At 32.5% G+C, this 19,930-nt stretch overlaps 1 protein-coding gene across 26 annotated transcripts in view; it reads left to right on the top strand.

Annotated features, from left to right (window-relative positions):
• Positions 1-1,017: 1,017 nt before the first annotated feature.
• The window catches only part of LOC145297875 (inositol hexakisphosphate and diphosphoinositol-pentakisphosphate kinase 2-like), a 375,735-nt gene continuing 356,822 nt past the window's right edge, over positions 1,018-19,930 (top strand). For all 26 annotated transcript variants that reach the window (XM_080144282.1, XM_080144206.1, XM_080144210.1 and 23 more), the window contains exon 1: positions 1,018-1,282. The gene's annotated coding sequence lies outside the window, so the exon portion shown is untranslated. The remainder of the gene's footprint in view (positions 1,283-19,930) is intronic.

Raw genomic sequence — 19,930 nt, 5'->3', positions numbered from 1 at the left:
TTAAAGAGAGTCAGACGCCATCTTGAATTTTCCAATACATCGGTAAACACTGTATGGTTTTCGAGCTGAATAAACATGCTACATTGAATAAAAACATGAAAAATATATCCAGTTTGGTAGAAAAGTAACTTATCTTGCCTTTGATAACATTTATTTGTTATATATTTGTTTTTTGACAACTTTTTCGAATCTATGTGTACAGTAATACAAACCCAAATCTTTATGATGTACATACGGCTCGCGGAATGAAAATGTCATATTCCAAAATATCACGTAAATTGAAGTAGTTTTATTTTAACTAAGAAAATCAAATTTTATCAGTAAGGGAAGGGACTGTTTGTTTCACGTCGCAATCTTTAAGGGGGGCAGATAGGTTTACAATAATTATATCTTGCGAGATTAGTCTTGGAATGCTAACGATTTCACAATAACCATACATTTTTATTGTCCTAATTTGGAAAAAAAAAAAAGTCCCACTTGTTTAATTTACGTGATTTTTGGAATATAACATTTTCATTTCATGACGGGTACGTGCATGCAACGTGTTGTGCATGTGCACTGCAATTTATTTTTTTTTTAGATTTAATTCTAAATAAACACCATTAAAATGGCCTCAATTGAGGCAGATGTCCCCTCCCTTGAGTGAGAAAAGAATAAATACTACCGTTTGATATTATATTACAACGGTAGTTATATAAAAGCAGGTATGGCGTAAGAAAATATATTACACAACCTTGAAAAATGAAAATATAAAGTGCGTTGCTTAAAACAATAAAGAGAAATTTGATTAACGAAACGTAACTTTAATTACTAAATATATAATTTATGTACTTATGCTAAAGAATATCAAATCAAAACATTTATTCTTTTTACAGATATTTTTCTCGACAGAAAAAATATTGATTTTATCATTTAAAAGTTGCGAATTGCTTTTATTTTTACTTTTGCATAGCGTTTCTTCAACCCTTTCGGCTTACAATGTATACATCGCCATTCCCACTTTTGGATACAACAGATGTTCACCTACGTCTGATCAAACTGAGGAGTCTTGTTTTTTTGGATTCTTCTCAGAAAACGGATTTATATTTATATATATATATTTTGTAAACAATTTTTAAATGCAGAAAAATATTTTTTTTAATGTAAATGAGAAGTATTTTTTTAAAAATCGTTATCATGGGAATTGTTCTTGGATTAATTCCCCGAGACCAAATTTTCCAGAATGTTGACGTTGTGTCCAACACAAAATAACAACTGGAATCGCTCACGAGAAAGAGATCAGGTCAGAAAGAAATTTAGTTGTTTTGTTTTTTGGTACTTATGCACTTATGTTACTGTGCTGAAATAATGACGTTATTATTTAGAAAGCCATTCTTAACATCGAGAGGGGAGGGTGTTTTGTAATTATTCTGTGCTTTCACCTAACAATAATAATAAAAAGTATCGTAAAATTTGAATTTAACTTGAAAATACTATTAAAAAAAATAGTGCGGTAACATAAGTGCATAAACACCTTTTTTTGTCGTTTATTTGTCGAATAGTGACGGCATGGTTGAAAAAAAACAAACATTTTTTTTTGGGGGGGGAGCACGAATAAACCATAATACTCGACTGATCTATAAATTTTTAATTCTACCCAGAAACTATTTTTGAAATAACAGTTAAAATCACTTTGAAATAATATCTCACAGTCGCGAAGAAATCGCGGTGACGACTATTTCCCCACCCCCTTTTTAATGAATATAAAATGGTCCAGAAATACCTTTTGAAACTACAAAATAAATGTCTGGTTAGAAATAAATTTTAAACATAAGGCGGCTGCTCCGAAACCAAAAGCACACACTATTTAGAAAATTGTATACATTTTTTTTTTTATTGAAATATCGGTTTATATTCAAATCGGCTCGGTAAAGTCTAGGGTCCTTATACAAAATACGGACCGCGCTGAATTATTTAGATTCTTAACATGGGGAAGGGAGGGCGTTTTGTTTCTATGGTACTCATGCAGAGAGTGATCTGTGCTGACTGCTGAAATAATAACGTTATTTAAAAAAGTCATTCTTAACATGGGGAGAGGAGGGTGTTTTGTACTTATTCTGTACTTTAACCTTACAATTGAATAAAAAAAAACCCATAAAACTTTAATTAAACGTGGAAATACGATTTAAAAAATAGCGCGGATCACTCTCTGCATTAGCACCGTTTCTATTTTGTACTTTCACTTAACAATTTAACACACACACACATATATATATATATATATATATATATATATATATCGTGAAAATTGAATTGAACTTTAAAATCCTATCTATAAAAATAGCACGCTCGTCGCTCCGTGTATTGCCGAAGTACCAAATCCCGTAACGAGAGTAATTTTATATAGAATCACTCTAGTTTCGGTACTGACTGCGCTGAAATAACGTTATTTCGAAAACCATTCTTAACACGACAAGGGGAGGGTGTTTTGTAACTATTTTGTGCCTTCACCTACCAATTTAATTAAAAAAAAAAAAAAAAAAAAAAAAAAAGATATCGTAAAACTTGAATTTAACCTGAAAAAAAAAACTATTTAAAAATAGCGCGGTGAGGTGAGCGAGCACCCTAGTTTCTAATCTGGTATTTTTGTGTTTTATGATTTCGATTGTTCTGACAACAGAACCAACCATTAACCATATTTTGTTTATTATCTCGAAATACGGAGGAAAAACGCAGAGACGGGAGTAATCCTATAAAAATACTGTAACACGAGTTACATCAACTGCCGATTACTGAAATTGCTTCTAGATTAATCATAAACGCTAAATTCCTATTTTAGTCATGTTTTTTGACATTGGTCTCAAATTTATTTTTACTTGAGTGATGTTTTAGTAATAAAAAACAAACACAAAATGTGCTTATTCTGCATAAGTACCGTTAATAGCGTTATTAGAAAACCCATTCTTAGCATTGAGAGGTAAGGGCGCTTTTTAACTATTCGGTACTTTCACCTAACGATTTAATACAAAGATACGGCAAAAAGTTAAATTTAACTTGAAAATCCTATCAAAATAAATAATAGCACGGTTCGTGTTATGCATCCCCCCTCCCCCAATAATAGAACATTAGTTTCTTCGGTATTTATTTGGTTTAATCGAGACAAAAAAAAAAAAAAAAAAAAAAAAAAAAAAAAAAAATTGAAAATATTTAAAAAATATATATTGTACGTATCCGTTATGGAATTAAGTTCTCATGCAAAAAATTCACTTAATTTGATCAAGTATTTTCTATTACAGAAAAAAAAATCAAATTTTAATGAGATCGATCGTATCCCGGCCATCTTGCTTTTTTCGCGGACGAGGAGGGGAATGTCTTTAAACAAAAAAGTGATTAACAAAGGACAAAATAAAAAAAAAAAAAAAAAAAAAAAAGGTATTTTTTTCTGCCAATATTTTCAAAATCTCGTCAAATTTTGACAAGCTGTAAGCAGTGATTATTGGAGTTATTTCCCTTGCGCCCCCCTCCTCGTTTGCGAAATAGGCAAGATGACCGGGATACAATCGATATCATTAAAATTTGATTTTCCTCTGTAAAAACAAAAACAAAAAAAAAAACTAAACTACTTGATAAAATTATGTGAACATTTTTTTTTTGAGAATGTGTAATTCCATAACGGATACGTACAATATATTTGTTTCAACATTTTCATTTTTTAATGTCTTAACCTAAACAAGTTCCGTTTCATCATATAACTGAAACGCCGCAATAAAAGACTGTTAGAGAATTATAGTCGCCATCTTTATAAGTAAGCCGAGAAAAGGGTTAGCTAAGGAAGAACGCGACGATAACCGAAGTTTATAAATTTTTAGTTAAAGGACGAGTTATGAATTTTTCGATTGTTGGATTTCGCTATTATAACGAAGAAGAAAATAGACATAATTAAATTAAATATAATGCATTCAGTCCATCGGCAATGTCACTAAATCGAGTTGATTGCAAGAAAAAAAAAAAATTGTAGGCATTAAAAATGTTTTTCATATTAGATATTATTACATGAGGAGTCATTTAGAGTTAATGTTTATTTTGTTTTAAACATCTTAACTAAAGAACTAACTACACGATTTAAATATTGCTTAAAAACTAACATGGCCGATATGAAGCGTCAACACTGCCATATTAGTGTCCCATTTAAAAGTTCTCGATAAATTGCAGAAACGTATCTATAATTTGATTGGTAGGTACCACACTTTCTTCTTTACTGCAACCTCTCTTTCAAAGACGTGATGTTGCTAGTCTCAGTCTTTTCTACAAATATTATTATGGCATGTGTTCCTCAAAATTTTATGATCTATTCCCTGCTTCCTTTGTTCCAGAGGTCTCCATCAATAAATTCGTTGTTTATCTATTCCAGTAGCTCCTTTTCAAGGACTGCACGGAGTGCACGAACGACTGCACGGACGGTTGTGGAACTCTTCCTGCTCACTGTTTTCCTTCTATCTACAGCCTTGGGGTTTTCAAGACACTATTGTGTATGTAATAGGCATCTCCTATCTTTGCAATAATCAACTTTCGTTCTTGTTAGCATCCCTTACATCAAGTGGCTTTATAACTTGTCTCGAGCAATTTCCAGAAAAAAAAAAGAACCGTTTTTCCCCGATCGTTTTCGACGTATCTATGAATATGTCGACTTTTTTTTTCCCTAATTTTTATTTCGACGTTGCACAACGATTCCAAACAAAATAAATAAATAAAAAATAAGTGTACTTTGTGTAGAATAAGGACCGTGCCATTTTTTAGATAGGGTTTCAAATTAAATTAAATTTTTACAGTATTTTTTGTTTATTAAATTGTTAGGTGAAAGTAAAGAATACAAAGTACGCCCTCCTCTTCTCCCTATGTTAGAATTGATTTTTTTTTAAATAACGTTATTATTTCAACACGGTGACTGACTCTCACAAAAAGAAAGTAAAACAAGGTTCAAGTAAAAATAAGTTGTTTGAAAGAAATACCAAAAACAAACCCATTTCACTCTACCTAATTTACGTGACCGAAATAAAGAATTAACCAGATAAACGTTTAAACCTATTTATGGAAAGCGAAAGCGCCACTTTACTAAAAAAAAAAAAAAAAAAAAAAAAAATGGGTTTCCTTTTGTTATTGTGTTTTTTCGTTGTTGTGTAAATTCTAAATAGAATAAATATTGTAGTATTATTGTTTATGCGCAGGTTTTAATATAAAACCATGTTTGCTTGTTTTTTTCGTAATGGACGGCCGCGTCGTCGCGAATATTGATCTTCTTTCATAAGAACAAAAGGTGACATCTCATCATTTTTTTTTTTTTTACTTATTTATTTATTTATTTACGCGCAATGATTTTGTTATTTTTCGATTAATATTCCTTATTACTAAGTTTCATTTACTGATTCTCGGCTGTTAATCATATTTATCGTAATACCATAACAACAAAAGAATTATTACAAAATGTTTTGGGTATATTGAAGTGGTTCGCTCCCAGTTTGGTATTTTAAAACCCAAACAAACCGAGAAATGTAGTTATCAGAAAACAAAGTAAGGTTTTAAAAAAAATTTAGGTACTTGTGCATGTGCATTTAACGAATCAGACGTAACTCAGCATTTGCTCGGCTTTGTCCGACGCATAACGTCAACAGCCGGATATAACCGAGCGTTGCCGATTAAGCAGACGAGAATTTCGCTATCAATTGGAAGACTGGAAGAGTGTCACAACTCAAGAAACGCTTATTTGAAGAGAGTTTTAAAAAGATGACTGACGAAATAATAATGAATATTACAAACCTTGCGGACCAGCTCCAGACCCCAGAGGCTGCACTAAACTTTTGCCAGCAACGGAAATTTTTGGCAGAAGAGAAAAGGTGTTTATTTGGGTTTGTATTACACTGTACTGTACACATAGATTCGAAAGAAATTGTCAAAAAACAAATATATAACAATATAAGGCAAGATAAGTTACTTTTCTACCATACTGGATATAATTTTCGTGTTTTTATTCAATTTAACATGTTTATTCAGCTCGAAAAACATACAGTGTTTACCGATGTATTGGAAAATTCAAGATGGCGGCCGATTCTCTCTTTAACACGGTAAGTTCAGGAAAAGGTGTTATAAATAATAAACTAGACAAAATACTATTAAAAACCACCGAATATATGTCAAGTTATGTCACGGTAACATATATTGAGCGAATTTCTAACAGTATTTTGTCTAGTTTATTATTTATTACACCTTTTCCCAAACTTACCGTGTTAAAGAGAGAATCGGTCACCATCTTGAATTTTCCAATACATCGGTAAACACTGTATGGTTTTCGAGCTGAATAAACATGTTACATTGAATAAAAACACGAAAATGATATCCAGTTTGGTAGAAAAGTAACTTATCTTGCCTTTGATAACATTTATTTGTTATATATTTGTTTTTTGACAACTTTTTCGAATCTATGTGTACAGTAATACAAACCCCAAAGGCAAGATAAGTTACTTTTCTACAAATCCTTGTTTCTGGCGAAAAAAAAAATGTACAAATAATACTTGTTCCTGCCCCCCCCCCTTTTTTACGTTAAAAATTGAAAAAAAAACAAAAAAAAAAAAACAGTTCAGACAAAAAAAAGTTAACAAAAAAAAACTTGTTTTATATGTATTTATTTTGAAAACAGAAAACAATTCCAAGCAATAATTTAAAAAAAAACATAAATGAACGGTAGGTTTTTGCTTTTTATTTATTTAATTTTTTATGTTTCTACATTTTACACTTTCATTGTACAGTTATTTTGTTGTAGCGTTGTTTTTATTTTATCGCCAACGCTCGGTTTTATCCGACTGTTGACGTCATGCGCCGGACAAAGCCGAGCAAATGCTGAGTTACGTCTGGTTCGTTAAATGCACAAGTACCAAAAATTATTTTATTTATTTATTTTTTTTAAAATTACATTTTCACCCCAAACAAGTAACGTTGCCACTTTAATGTAGGGGGCATCAGGGACATAAACTACAGGGGTACTATGTAGGGAGTTGGGCAGCAAGATGTCTGTTCACGTTACACTTGAATTTCTGCATGTCAGTACAGTTGGGGAAGCAGGGACCCGGAAGGGAATTCCAAAGTCTAGCGATTCTGGGGAAGAAACTACTGGAGTAGAAGGCTCTCTTACATCCAGGGATCTCCACTGTGAAGGGGTGGGATTTAGCTGCTTGTCGGGTTTGTTGAGGGTATTTACGTCGAGGGGGTACAAGTGTTTGCAGTTCGTCAGAGCATTCACTGTTAAAGTACTTGTAGAACAGGTAGAGGGATGCAACATTTTGTCGATGGGACAGATGCTGAAGCTTAAATGACAGGTGCTTGCCCATAAGCCCACCACTAGCAGTGTCAGAAATTTCGTGAAAATAGTGAATAATTCCACCCCATCTTTCCAAGCTTATAACTCCTCGAAAAATGTAATTCAAGCCCTAATTTTTTTTTTCAATTAAAGGAGTAAGGACCAAGGTTTTATTTAAAAAAAAAACAAAACAAAACAATGTGTTTTTTTTTTTTAAAAGGTTTTAAACTTCGGACTTTACAGGTAAATTTCTAAAAAACTGATTTTTTTTTTTGTTTTAAATTTGAATATATTATTTATTGACCTTTTCTCTTCAATTTGTGATATATAAACCTATTAAACATAAATTAATTATTTACTTTTTAATAGACATTTCAAAATGAGAGGCGTAAATTATTCGACCCCCTATCTTTCTAAGCTTATAACTCCTCGAAAAATGTAATTCAAGCCCTAATTTCTTTTTCAATTAAAGGAGCAAGGACCAAGGTTTCATTAAAAAAAAAAAAAAAAGACAAAAAGAAAAAATGTGTTCTTATAAAATAAGGTTTTAAACTTCGGACTTTACAGGTAAATTTCTAAAAAACTGATTTTTTTTTTTGTTTTAAATTTGAATATATTATTTATTGACCTTTTCTCTTCAATTTGTGATATATAAACCTATTAAACATAAATTAATTATTTACTTTTTAATAGACATTTCAAAATGGGGGGGGCGTGAAAATGGGGGGGCGTGAAAATGGGGGGGGGCGTGAATTTAAAAAAAACGTTTGTCTAAAATATTATATTCGGTTTATTGGAAAGAACATAAAATTTCACATTGACCCTGAAAATATCGTAAAAATAGAATCAATAGAAAAATTTTGATAGATTTTTAAAATTTAAAAATTTAAAAATATTGAGTTTAAAAATTGAAAAATATTGAGTTCGGAAAATTCATTACTGTTTTAAAAAAAAAATAAAAATATTTTTATTACTTTTAAAACAACTGTAATAGTTTATTTTGGAAGTATAATCCATAAAGAAAATAAATAACCCACTTTTAACAGAGAAATTACGAGATTTTTATATTGTATTCGCAGTTTCGTGTTAGGGGTGTCAAAAATTCCTACAAAAATTCTGATACTGCTAGCCCACCACCACCACAAAAATAAGAAAAACAAAACAAAAATTTGTATGATCTACCTACTCTTGATGAAAAAAATGTACACTAGAAATTACGTAAATTGTTCAAGTAGATTTATTTTGATAAATAAAATAATTTCTAAGCGAATTTGAATTTTTCAGTGCCCCCCCCCCCATCATGTTAGGAATGGCTTTCTTGCAAGTTTCAATTATTTGGATTTATCTTCCATTTTCCTACAGCCTGTTTTCAAGATGGTGTCGTGATATTGTTGCTTGCCGTTTAGCCATAACATTTGATTTTCATATGGAAATAAAACTACTTCATCAATTTACGTGACTTTTGATGTATAGTATTTTCTTTCCGTCACGGGTTGGCACTTTTCCCCTTTATTAAGCCATAGTTATAAAAACTGTTAGCAATAGACAAAAACTATCTGTAAGAAATTATTTCTCACATTCCATATTTTACTCCTTGCAGAGGCAAAAGAATCCACAAATACAAAAGCCATACCTTTCAAACTCAAAATTTATTCAAATGTAACAGCAATGAAAGTTTATTGGTTCTGATAAGTCCATTTGCAAAATGGTGACCAGTTTTGCCTCCACACGCATGGAGCCAGTAATATAAGCTCCTATTTTCAGAGTGTTAGTTCTTTGTTCCTCAAAAAGATCCATGTATATTCATGGTAGACTTGGCGGGAATGTTGGCGCCTATAATTAGGCATAATGCGAGTCTCTTCGGACTCTAGTTGAATTGAGATAAGATCCAATATTTGGTAAATATAATCATGAAGAAATGTTCATGAATGACATCCTGTAATTAGGATAATTTCAGCAATATAAAATTGTCTCTGTCTGTAGAGATGTGATCCTTTGTTGACCAACAGTTTGGTGATACAACATGAAGAAATTGAGGTAGCTCCCTGCACGTGAGAGCTGCTGGTTTCAGTCCATCCCTTGCCGAGTTCCTGTGTGGACTGCGGGACCAGAGAAACGAGTGAAGGGGAGCCATTGTGCCAGTGGTTCCCCCTTCTATGTGGAAATTGCGCACAACGAAACGTTGTTCTTTGACTGCATTCCTGTTACAATCCCCCTCCCCCAGCGAGTGGTACATTTTGCATTGGGGGGCTTTACCCACACCTTCTCGCCCACTTTAATGGTAGCTTCTTCACCCTCAATTCCTACCGTTTTGTTGCACGGATGCCGCCACTTATATGCAAAGATGGCTCTATGAGGCACAGTTGTCTCATCTTGTATGGTTTTCGGTGAGATGTTGTACCAAAACACTGCCTTCATGGGTGAAATGTTGCTTTTTTCCGCAGCAGCCTTGATGGTGCGATGATTCCTCTCCACTATCCCATTGCCACTCTAACTTTATTCTTTGTGGGTTGAACAACCGCCAGTAATGGTAGCACTCCTTTTTCTTATTTCTCCTCGCAATGTTTTCTCGTTTTGTAAGGTTGGTTCCGATTTTGGGTATTGCATTCCCTCGTTTAAAGACAAGGCTTCCTTTGCCATCTCAGCATAGTTTCAACCCCAACGCCGCTCCTCCATCCAGGGACTCCACCGGTTTTGCAGTCAACCCTTACCTTGCGACATGGCCTCTCACTTTCTCTGCTGTCACCTCTGCTTCCGCCACGAGAATGTCGTCAATGTATGAACTAGTGGCCTTCTCCACTGTACAGTCTTTACTCACCCTCCCCAGTGAAGGGTCTTAACATTTGAGTTGAGAGTCTCCAGTCAGCCATGTTAACCTGCTTGACAAGCCGAAATAGCTTCTAGGGTTATAATCAGGATTCGGTTCTGGGGTTCGGGAAGGAGTGAGTCACTCTCTCGACAACAGCACATTTCTGCCCTCTTCTTTTCTAATCGACCACACCTGGCCTCTCGCCACCAATGTCACCGCACAATCTGAACGTCAGCAATACGAAATTCTTTTCAAGAGATGTTCACGACTCTTTTCTCTCTCTGCCTTCCCAAGATGCCCTTCGCGTATACAAATGCGCTGGCTATCCTTTCCTTCTTCTTTCTCAAAGAGCGATGCAGATACGCCCGGTATGTTTCTTTTTTTTTTTTTTTTTTTTTCTAACCATATACCCCACAAAAGCATGATACAAAAAAGGTGTCAAGCAAATCACCTGACTTATTCAAAATTAATCAATGACGGCCGACCACTAAACCGTGTGGGCAGCCTGAACAAAAACAGATGGCGAATGTAAATGGAATTTCTCACATATCTAGCTAATTAAGGAATGTGTAAAATTTAGAAAAATCATGATAGCCAATACAGAATCCGAAAATGTGACATTGATACATATTCATTCACATAGTTCTGAGGCAGTACGTTTAGGACTGCAGAACACAATGCAAAAGGCGATTGCCGGTACATCTCTGAGCAAATACCAGTGTGATTATGTAGTGGGTCTAATGTGAATGTATATCGTCGTAAGTTTGGTCTGTTCAGTCGCAGCACAGGATGATATTTAAGCATTGCAATGGGGCAAGAACCATGAAATAATCTGTAGGCAACATATGCAACTGTCACATTCTGGCAAGTAGACAGATCTAATCCAAGCAGATCATATACTCCAGAGGGAACAGGGTTGTGACAGGGACTGTGTAGTATAAATCTGATGGAACAATGTTGTAGATGCTCAAGAGAATCAGAGAACACCCTGCCAACTCCTGCAAACACTAGGGAGCCGTATTCATACATATTTTTCATTTTTGTTTTTTTCCATGGGTTCTGGACAAGCACCCAAATTAATATTTATTTACAAATTTGCAACGGTGAAAGGGTAACTCTGTGCTCACAGAAATTCAAGCAAATAGGAACAGGGCAACTTTGTGTAATTTATCTGATTTTTGCATTTTTTTTTTTGTTTTTGTTAATATTAATTGATAAATTATAAAATAAACCAGTGTTTATTAAAAGTGCTGTCATCCGGACTTAGGGTTAATGATAGGATTAAGTTCTAGTTAAGATTTTGTCAGTGGGCTTTAGTTTAGCATCCCCAAGGAAACCTGGGGCTAATACTTAAACTCTTTATGAGATACATAGATATTCAAATATTTCATTAAAGTTTTTTATCTTCTCACAAACATTGAGTTAGTAAAGAAGTTGAAAACATAATTTCTCTTTCCTCAATTGACCCTTTTAATATGTTAATTATAGTATATCTTTCTTTTTGTTCTCTTGATCTTACTGGATTCCAGAGTAAGTATTCATCTATTCTGGTGGAGTATCAAGCTTTGTGTTGTTACTTGAAGTAACATCTCTTGGAGAAGATGCACCATTCCTCATAAAAGCCAGTGTTGGTTAGCCATCGTGAGGAGGTCTTATTTGGGCTGTGAATACTATGTAATTTTTAATATTTAAAACATGAAACAAGTTTAACAACAAACTATTAATAACTCATTTTTAATTACACTTTCCATATATATCATTTAATTGACTTATTTAAAGAAAAAAATATGTATTCTTCATGGAAAAACAACAAAAATCAAAATGCTTAAAATAAAAACAAGCAGTTATTTGTATTGAGACTTAAGTGAAAAATTTCAGTTCAAAATAACAAACACACTTATATACATATATTTAAGTGAAAAATATTAGGGTACACCAAAATAATCTGAAAAATAAGGGAGTAGAATTTTAATAAAAAAATAAAATTAATTTATTATTCAGAGTTCATGAACTTCGAACGACAAGACCATGTGGCATATTTATATAAGAAGGGAGATAATCTTTTACATCATGCTTGCTTGACGTGAATATGTCCATTCTGAATAGTAAAGTAATCCAATAGTGGCCTTATTGCTGTTTAGTTCTAGGAGGTCCATTCTTCCAAGCTTTACTTTCACACTAAAAAGTGGTTTATTGCTAGTCGTCTGATGCATTCTTACTTTTTTTTTTTTTTTAGGTTAAATAACAGTACAACATCAAAAAGTAAAGATTGGCTAGTCAAAAGCAAATATAGATCTGTCAGATATATTAATATGGGTGTAAGTTGAAAAATCTGACTGATAATTTTAAATATTAGAAGATAAAAAGAAAATATGTTGTAAAAAGAATAAATACATTTCATCAGGGAAATGATTTCCTCCTTTATGAGCTGATATAGTATTTCATCTGACGACTTTATTGTGCTTATACAGTTTTACTTCAATATTTAAAAAATTACAATTGCACAAAAATTTTTTATCATATATGTCCCTGTTAGATAAAAAAAAGCTCATACATCAAAATTTACGCAAATTCATTCAGTATTTTTGTTTTATAAACTAAAATAAAATCTGATCGATAAACGATTTCTAGTTGGTATTATTATAATGAATCTATGTTGAATTGAGTCCCTTGGTCGTTGACCTAAATATAAACAGAATATGGTGGTTGATACATTTTGTCATAAAAATTTGTTTTTCTTGTTAAAAAAATACTTGATGAATTTATGTAATTTTTAGTGTACTGTTTTAAAACCGAACACGTAAGTACATAATAAAATTTTTGTGCCATTTTATTTTTCTCTTTGCAAGCAGTTTTTAATATTGAAGTAACACTGGATAGGCATAGATTTATATATACTTTAGTGTCGATATGTTCATGATCTTAAGCAGGTCGCACTTGCTTTTCCATTTAAAAATCCTAGAACCCATTTTTATTAAGTCCTTGAGACCTTCTCTTTGCAGAAAATCTTTTAGGACTTAATTTGATTTCTATGTGATTCTTTCCTTGTTTCTTTTTTTTTTCTCTCTCATCATATTCATGACAATTTTTTTTAATCATAATTTTTCCTCGATTTAGCTCTTAGCTTTGTTGAATGAGGAACAAAATCCGGTTTGCTAGCTCTTTAAAAAAATTTTTTTTTTATGTCCATCATCTTAATTGGTTTTTATTCAGATATTTTATATATATATATATATATATATGATATGATATGATGATTGCAACGTCTTGTCAGACGAGTGCCACTTCCTCAGACACTTAAAGTCCATGAGCCCGAAAATGACTTCCATCGCCACAGGACCATTTTTATAGACAAATGCCTGAGGAGTATCTATACACAGATGATGTTACAGAGTCTTAGCTTTGTACGACAGCTAAGTCTCCCTCTCGGTTCAAAATGTTGAGATCCAGCAACAAGCAAAAGCAAGATAGCCAGCAACAAGTTAAACTGTAGACCAGCTTAATGGTCCCCCGCTTTATGGTTTTTTAAATCAGAGATTTGTTTCTCCTAGAAAGGTTGCCTTCACCACGGCTTACGGGAGCCTTCTCCACCCCAACACACACATACATACACACAAACACATACGATGCTAGTTGGCCGTTGACCCCAAAAAAAAGGTTCATTCGCCTTTTGGAAGGTCTTGTTTTTAATCCTTCAGGGAGACTAGCCACCCTCCTCACCAAACAAGTCTGGTGGGGGAAACAGTTTAGTCGCTGGTGACCCGACCATGAGGCAGGTAGTACTGGGTTACATGATACCAGTAGCATATGACATGACCTGACTACATATATATAAAAGATCTCGACTATATTCTTCAACTCTAAGTAGTTGTACTGTTACTTAGCAACAAAACTTATGATTGTTGTTGTCAAAGTGAAACAAAACTTATGATTGTTGTTGTCAACGTGAAACAAAACTTATGATTGTTGTTGTCAAAGTGAAACAAAACTTATGATTGTTGTTGTCAAAGTGAAACAAAACTTATGATTGTTGTTGTCAAAGTGAAACAAAACTTATGATTGTTGTTGTCAAAGTGAAACAAAACTTATGATTGTTGTTGTCAAAGTGAAACAAAACTTATGATTGTTGTTGTCAAAGTGAAACAAAACTTATGATTGTTGTTGTCAAAGTGAAACAAAACTTATGATTGTTGTTGTCAAAGTGAAACAAAACTTATGGTTGTTGTTGTCAAAGTGAAACAAAACTTATGATTGTTGTTGTCAACGTGAAACAAAACTTATGATTGTTGTTGTCAAGGTGAAACAAAACTTATGATTGTTGTTGTCAAAGTGAAACAAAACTTATGGTTGTTGTTGTCAAAGTGAAATCTATATCAGATGACATTTCAATACACGATTACCATAAAATGTCTGACATTTACTTCATCTTAATTCTCAATAATAAATCAATCTCATCATAGCTTCTTTTTATAATTTGCTCAACTTAGTGTTTTGTAGATCAATGAATTAATGCATGAAGTTTGTAAATTAATGCCTTGCTAGTTAAGTTGTGTTTATTTGATATCTTGGTTGTTTCAACAAATTCTTGTCAAGCCATCTGCTTAAATAATCAAATTCTAGTCATTTTATCCATCGTTACTGATCTCAAGATGTTGTTCATTGCCAACTGATCAGCTCATTAACCTGTGACCTTTTGACCTTGATAAGCAGCAACATATTAGTGTATAAAAGAATCTTAACATATTAATACTAGTTGGACTCATGTAAATTACACGGTGTTGTTATTTCCTTGTCATCTGTGTTAGAGTTGTCAGTTTTTTTAAACATTCATTGTCGATTTTAATACCTATATTTACATTTTTTTCTTAATATGTTTTAAAGATATATTTAGCATGCGTTATTTGGATTATTCGAAATACTGTTCTTATCTTGAGTATTATTCTCATAATGTTTCAGCTGATGTAACCTCCAAACTTCTTTAAGTGTTTCTTGTTGAACTTATTAGTCTTTTTATTCTGCAAAGATCCATGGTGTAATGAATAAAATACTAAGTAAAATTCTGTTCTTAATGACACTCTTCCGGAGGTTGAAGGTTCAATCCTCAGTGTGATCAATACTAAGAATATTTTGCCAATTGCTTAAGACTTTTATTCATTTATAACTAATGGAACGAGAGCATGCAATCTATGTGAATTAAATAAAGGGTTCCATTCAAAATTCTGTACAAGTCCTCAAGTTCCCAGGATGAGAACAGTAGTTCGAATAATCCAAATAATATAATGCATATTATCAAATTGCATCTCAAAAATTCAGAAATAAATTTTTTGTTTGCTAAAAACGGGCAAAAGTTATAACCCGTTGATTTAGGATAAGTGCTTTGATGGCTGAATATGGTTAAATTTGTGCTCATTTTTGCATTAAATATTAATCTTATTAATCCCTATGTGTGCATCTAATGGATACCATAATACTCAATTTGCTGCACCTTATAACAAAAGTCCGTACAAAATTTCAGCCAGATCATTGTAGTAGTTTCTAAGAAAAAGTGGAATGGACAGACAAACAAAGAGAAATATCGCCTAGATATTTAGCATGTTATGTTACAAGGTAACGATTACAAATGGCATTTTTCAAACTTAAACAAATATTAGTTTCCTGAAATATTAGGTTTCGTTTCTTATCTGTGTTTATTCCATTTTTTTAAAGTTACTAACAACACAGGTAAAATTCATAATTCTAAGAACAAGTATTTTTTCCCTCAACCGAACAGTCGCTTAACATGCAAAATGAATTTCAGACATGTTTTGAAGCTGGTAAGTTCTCCTCTCTGTTGTCACAAAAAAGTAAAAACTATAGCATTAGACTTCAACTTAAAAACCTAAGTGACATCTGACGTAATTTACATAAATCAATTCTTTGATCTAGGTGGTAACAGGCGATAACTGTTCAACATAAGAAAGCTATCATATATACACACAAAAGTTGAGTTTTTGTTGCACTGACATTGATATTAAAAACCTACTTTTTCTATGTAAAAAATTATTAAAATGAACTTAATGTACTCAGTTATGGATACGCGTTTGACTTCATAAAGGTAACTAATTTGCATATTCCTTTGAAAACGAATTTTCATTAATTCATTTTTTATGGTTTCTTATTGGATGATTGGTTTCATTTAACTATTATGTTCAGTTTTGTTTATGCATATTTTCTATATTGTGTATAATTGTGTAGTATTTAAGATGAAATAGTTCTAGCACATGCACGCATATAAGTGACATTGTCTCTCTGTCTGAGGAATAGTCTCTACCAAACTCCTCTCTCAATTTTTGGTGTACAGATCTGACACTTGATATATAGGAGATTTGAACCTGTGGAACAAATTCGATTGGGTCTTTAACAATTAAAAATAACTTCTAAGAGGTACTAAGAGGTCAAAATTGGAAAAAATTGGAACTTGGTAGGCATAAGTCGACTTAAAGTGCTGCTGTACACATGTGCAAATATTCATTTATACATTAAAATTGCTTACTTTATTAACATTTTCTTATTCATCCGTTGATAGCTCAAATGGTAATGACTAAGACTGGAGTGTTAAATGTTTTGATTTCAATTATAGCTGATGGCACCAAGTCATTTTTTAAAAACTTTTGAAATTATTACTATGTTGGGTACAATATAATAATCAGTAGAGGTTTGACTCTATAATAATAAATACGAAATAAGCATATTTTATGACCGGGCAATGCTGGGTGACATACTAGTTATTATATAAAGATTTAACTTTTCTTGTATCTTATGAATTTACTTATGTAACATTATATAATTGTGAATATATCAAGTATATTTACTATATTCAATAATTCTAATGTATTGTAGTGCATAGGGTAGTTTAATCAGTGATATAAATGCCTCATAGTGATATCAAACCTTATCATTTGACTGACCCCATTAGGGTCAATCAGACTTAAGTTTGACACTTCAAAGACGACAATCACACGAGCCTTCTACTTTATAAAAAAATGCTGTAAAGAAAGGAAAGTGGGAAATGAACTTTGGGTTTACTTTCTACGGTCTTGTAACTTTTGCCTTCCTTTATTCAGTCCTTTAGTCCTCACATTCCGTGAGCGATGTTTCGGATAAAGAGAAAAAAAATGTCTGTTTTCTATGTTGGTATATATCCATCAGAAAACTTACCGTTGGCTATTTTTTGACCTTGAAGTAGTTATTATTTATTTTTTTTTTTAGCTACTTACATCAAGTGGCTTCATACCTTGTCTGAAGCGATTTCCACTAAAGAAAAAAAATCAATTACGGTTTATGCGTAATTAAATGACGTTATTGCCAGCCAATGATCTTTAACAATTCGCTCTATCAATGCATTAGTTTTACATGTTTTAAATGAGGTCATTTTTTTTCTTTTGGATTCAAGTGGCTATTATCTTTTTTCTTTCTTTTTTTTTTCTCTCTGTGACCCTCCTGTTTATAGATGCAAGGAGGGGGGGGTTACATTATTTTCTGGATTTGTTTGCAATATAAAGAAATTTATATATTTTTTTTATATATGCAGTAACGAGTCATTACTTATCAAGGCTAAAAGCCACTCAAAGATAAAGATTAATGAGATGGAATAATTTTCAGTTGAAAGATGAAGAATTAATGGAATGAAGTTTTATTAGTTATATAGACGAATTATGACAAGTATTTAGCATTGAATTTGAAAACAACTATGTTATAATCTGTAGAGAAGTAGTCCCTTGGTAATGTGTTCCACAAACAGGAAGCCCTTGCTAAGAAGCTCCATTCATAGAAATTCTGTCTGACGGCATATGACAGAAAAAAAGGAACGTTTTTCTTTATAGAGGTAAAAGACGAGTTCTTGCTGTGAGTGTCTTACAAGGAGGAACTAAAAATTGGAATTCCGTTGAGCATTTTTCACAGAAATAACGATAGACTAGAGAAGTATTAGCAATGTTTCTTCTTTGAGAAACAGGTTATAAACTTTATAGCCTCTTTCTCAAAAAGGAAACCTTGCTAATCCACACCATTTTTTTCTTTAGATTGAATAAACCCAAATCAAGCCTTATTGAAAAGAGCGTAAAAAATAACGAAATATTATCTTTAGTTTTTTTAAAATCGGCCCATTAGAACTGGAGTTATGACCATTCAAAGTATCCAAAAATGTGTTGTTCACTAGACATTTTGCCTTAAGTCAGTCCTATTCAAATGCATATAAGCATGTGACTGAAAGTGGTAGAAAATTTACAATTTACAGACTACCCCCCCCCCAAATGTAAATAGAATTTTTGTGAAATATTAAACAGTTCTTCTGCTCAGTTAATGTCAGTGTGTTACTTACGGAAAAGTGGTTAATTAAGCTGCAGAAGCATCTGTTAAAAACTATACAAGTTCTATAATTATATACCCCTCCAAAAAAAAAAATGAATGAAAAACAAAAATATGTTTTTGTAAACCGCTTGTGAAAACTTAATTTTTTTAGATCAATTAAAAAGCATTAAAAACTATGTAACAATGCAAAAAAATTAACCACTTCTTTTTTTTTTTAATTTCTTGTTATTTCAAATGTTTGCTAAAGATTCTGCGATGTGACAAGTCACTTTGCTACATGCGTGCGTGCATCATGTAAGTAAACACTACTGCGCACTTGTGTGTAGTGTTAACAAATGCGGTGAAATGGCACAAAATAGTCCCCGGGTCCATGGGTTAATATCATGCAAATGATAAATTTGCGACGAGTTTGATTATCAGATTCATTGTCAGTAGCCTCAAATACCCCTAAAAACTAAATTTTATTGATCCGTGTTCTGTTGTAGTAAAGGTAAACATTTACCAAATATTCTTTTCCTTTCCATAATTAAAAACTTATGTTTTCTAAATAATAACAAAAATAAAAAAATGAATGCTTTAGCTGAGTTAGTTGACGAACATTTTACGTACAGATTTTTTGTGTTCAAATTCCGTAGCAAAAACGATTCTTTTCTCTGATCAGCTAAAACAACTAGAAACGTCATCGATGTATACAACTTCAGCTTCGAGTATTTATGTGAATACACCCTAACCGCTTATTTGCAAAAAGTGATCTACTGCCAGCGGGCATGCTACGCTGGCATGTTTTGTCGTTAATAGTCGGATTTAAATAGCGATTTCTTCAAATATACAAATAACCACAAAAATATTAAAATACTATTTTAAAGTAAATTTTATTGTGAATCCAGTTATATAAGTTTTATTTTGATGGACGTAGGAGAAATGTACTTATTACTGATTTAAAAATTATGAGTGTCAAATTAAGTAGCAGTGTGTGTCTTGTCCAGCACTGAATGTTATGGTGTCTGGCATTAACAGAAGATATTGTTCCCCACTAGGTATCAAAGTTGATTATGTACTTAAAGCAAGAAATAATGCTTTGAGCAGCACCTTCCCAGATGTGGAAGCGATATTCCATCTTAGGATGTATCTGACTTTTATATAGGTTGAGGATTGCATCAAGAGTTGGGCATTTTCTGGAATGGTAGAATGATCCAACCAATTTTTCCAGCCACTTTAACAACAGATTGGATGTACTTCTTTTATTTCAGATCTAGAGTGGAAATCTGTACTAGGAGCTTATTAAAATAAGGTTCTTCCTCCAGGAGCTGAAGAGAGCCATTCATTTTGATTGCAGCAAAGCAAGGATCCAAACATTGTGAAGAAAGGAAAGAAACTTAGTTTTCCAAACGTTAAAAGTAAAAAGCAACTTTTTACCCATTGCACCATGTATTCCAGATGAGAAA

Source organism: Euprymna scolopes, chromosome 2, assembly GCF_053919585.1.
Source record: "Euprymna scolopes isolate OS-2025 chromosome 2, ASM5391958v1, whole genome shotgun sequence".
NCBI lineage: Eukaryota > Metazoa > Mollusca > Cephalopoda > Sepiida > Sepiolidae > Euprymna > Euprymna scolopes.
This window is presented reverse-complemented; position numbering and strand designations above follow the sequence as displayed.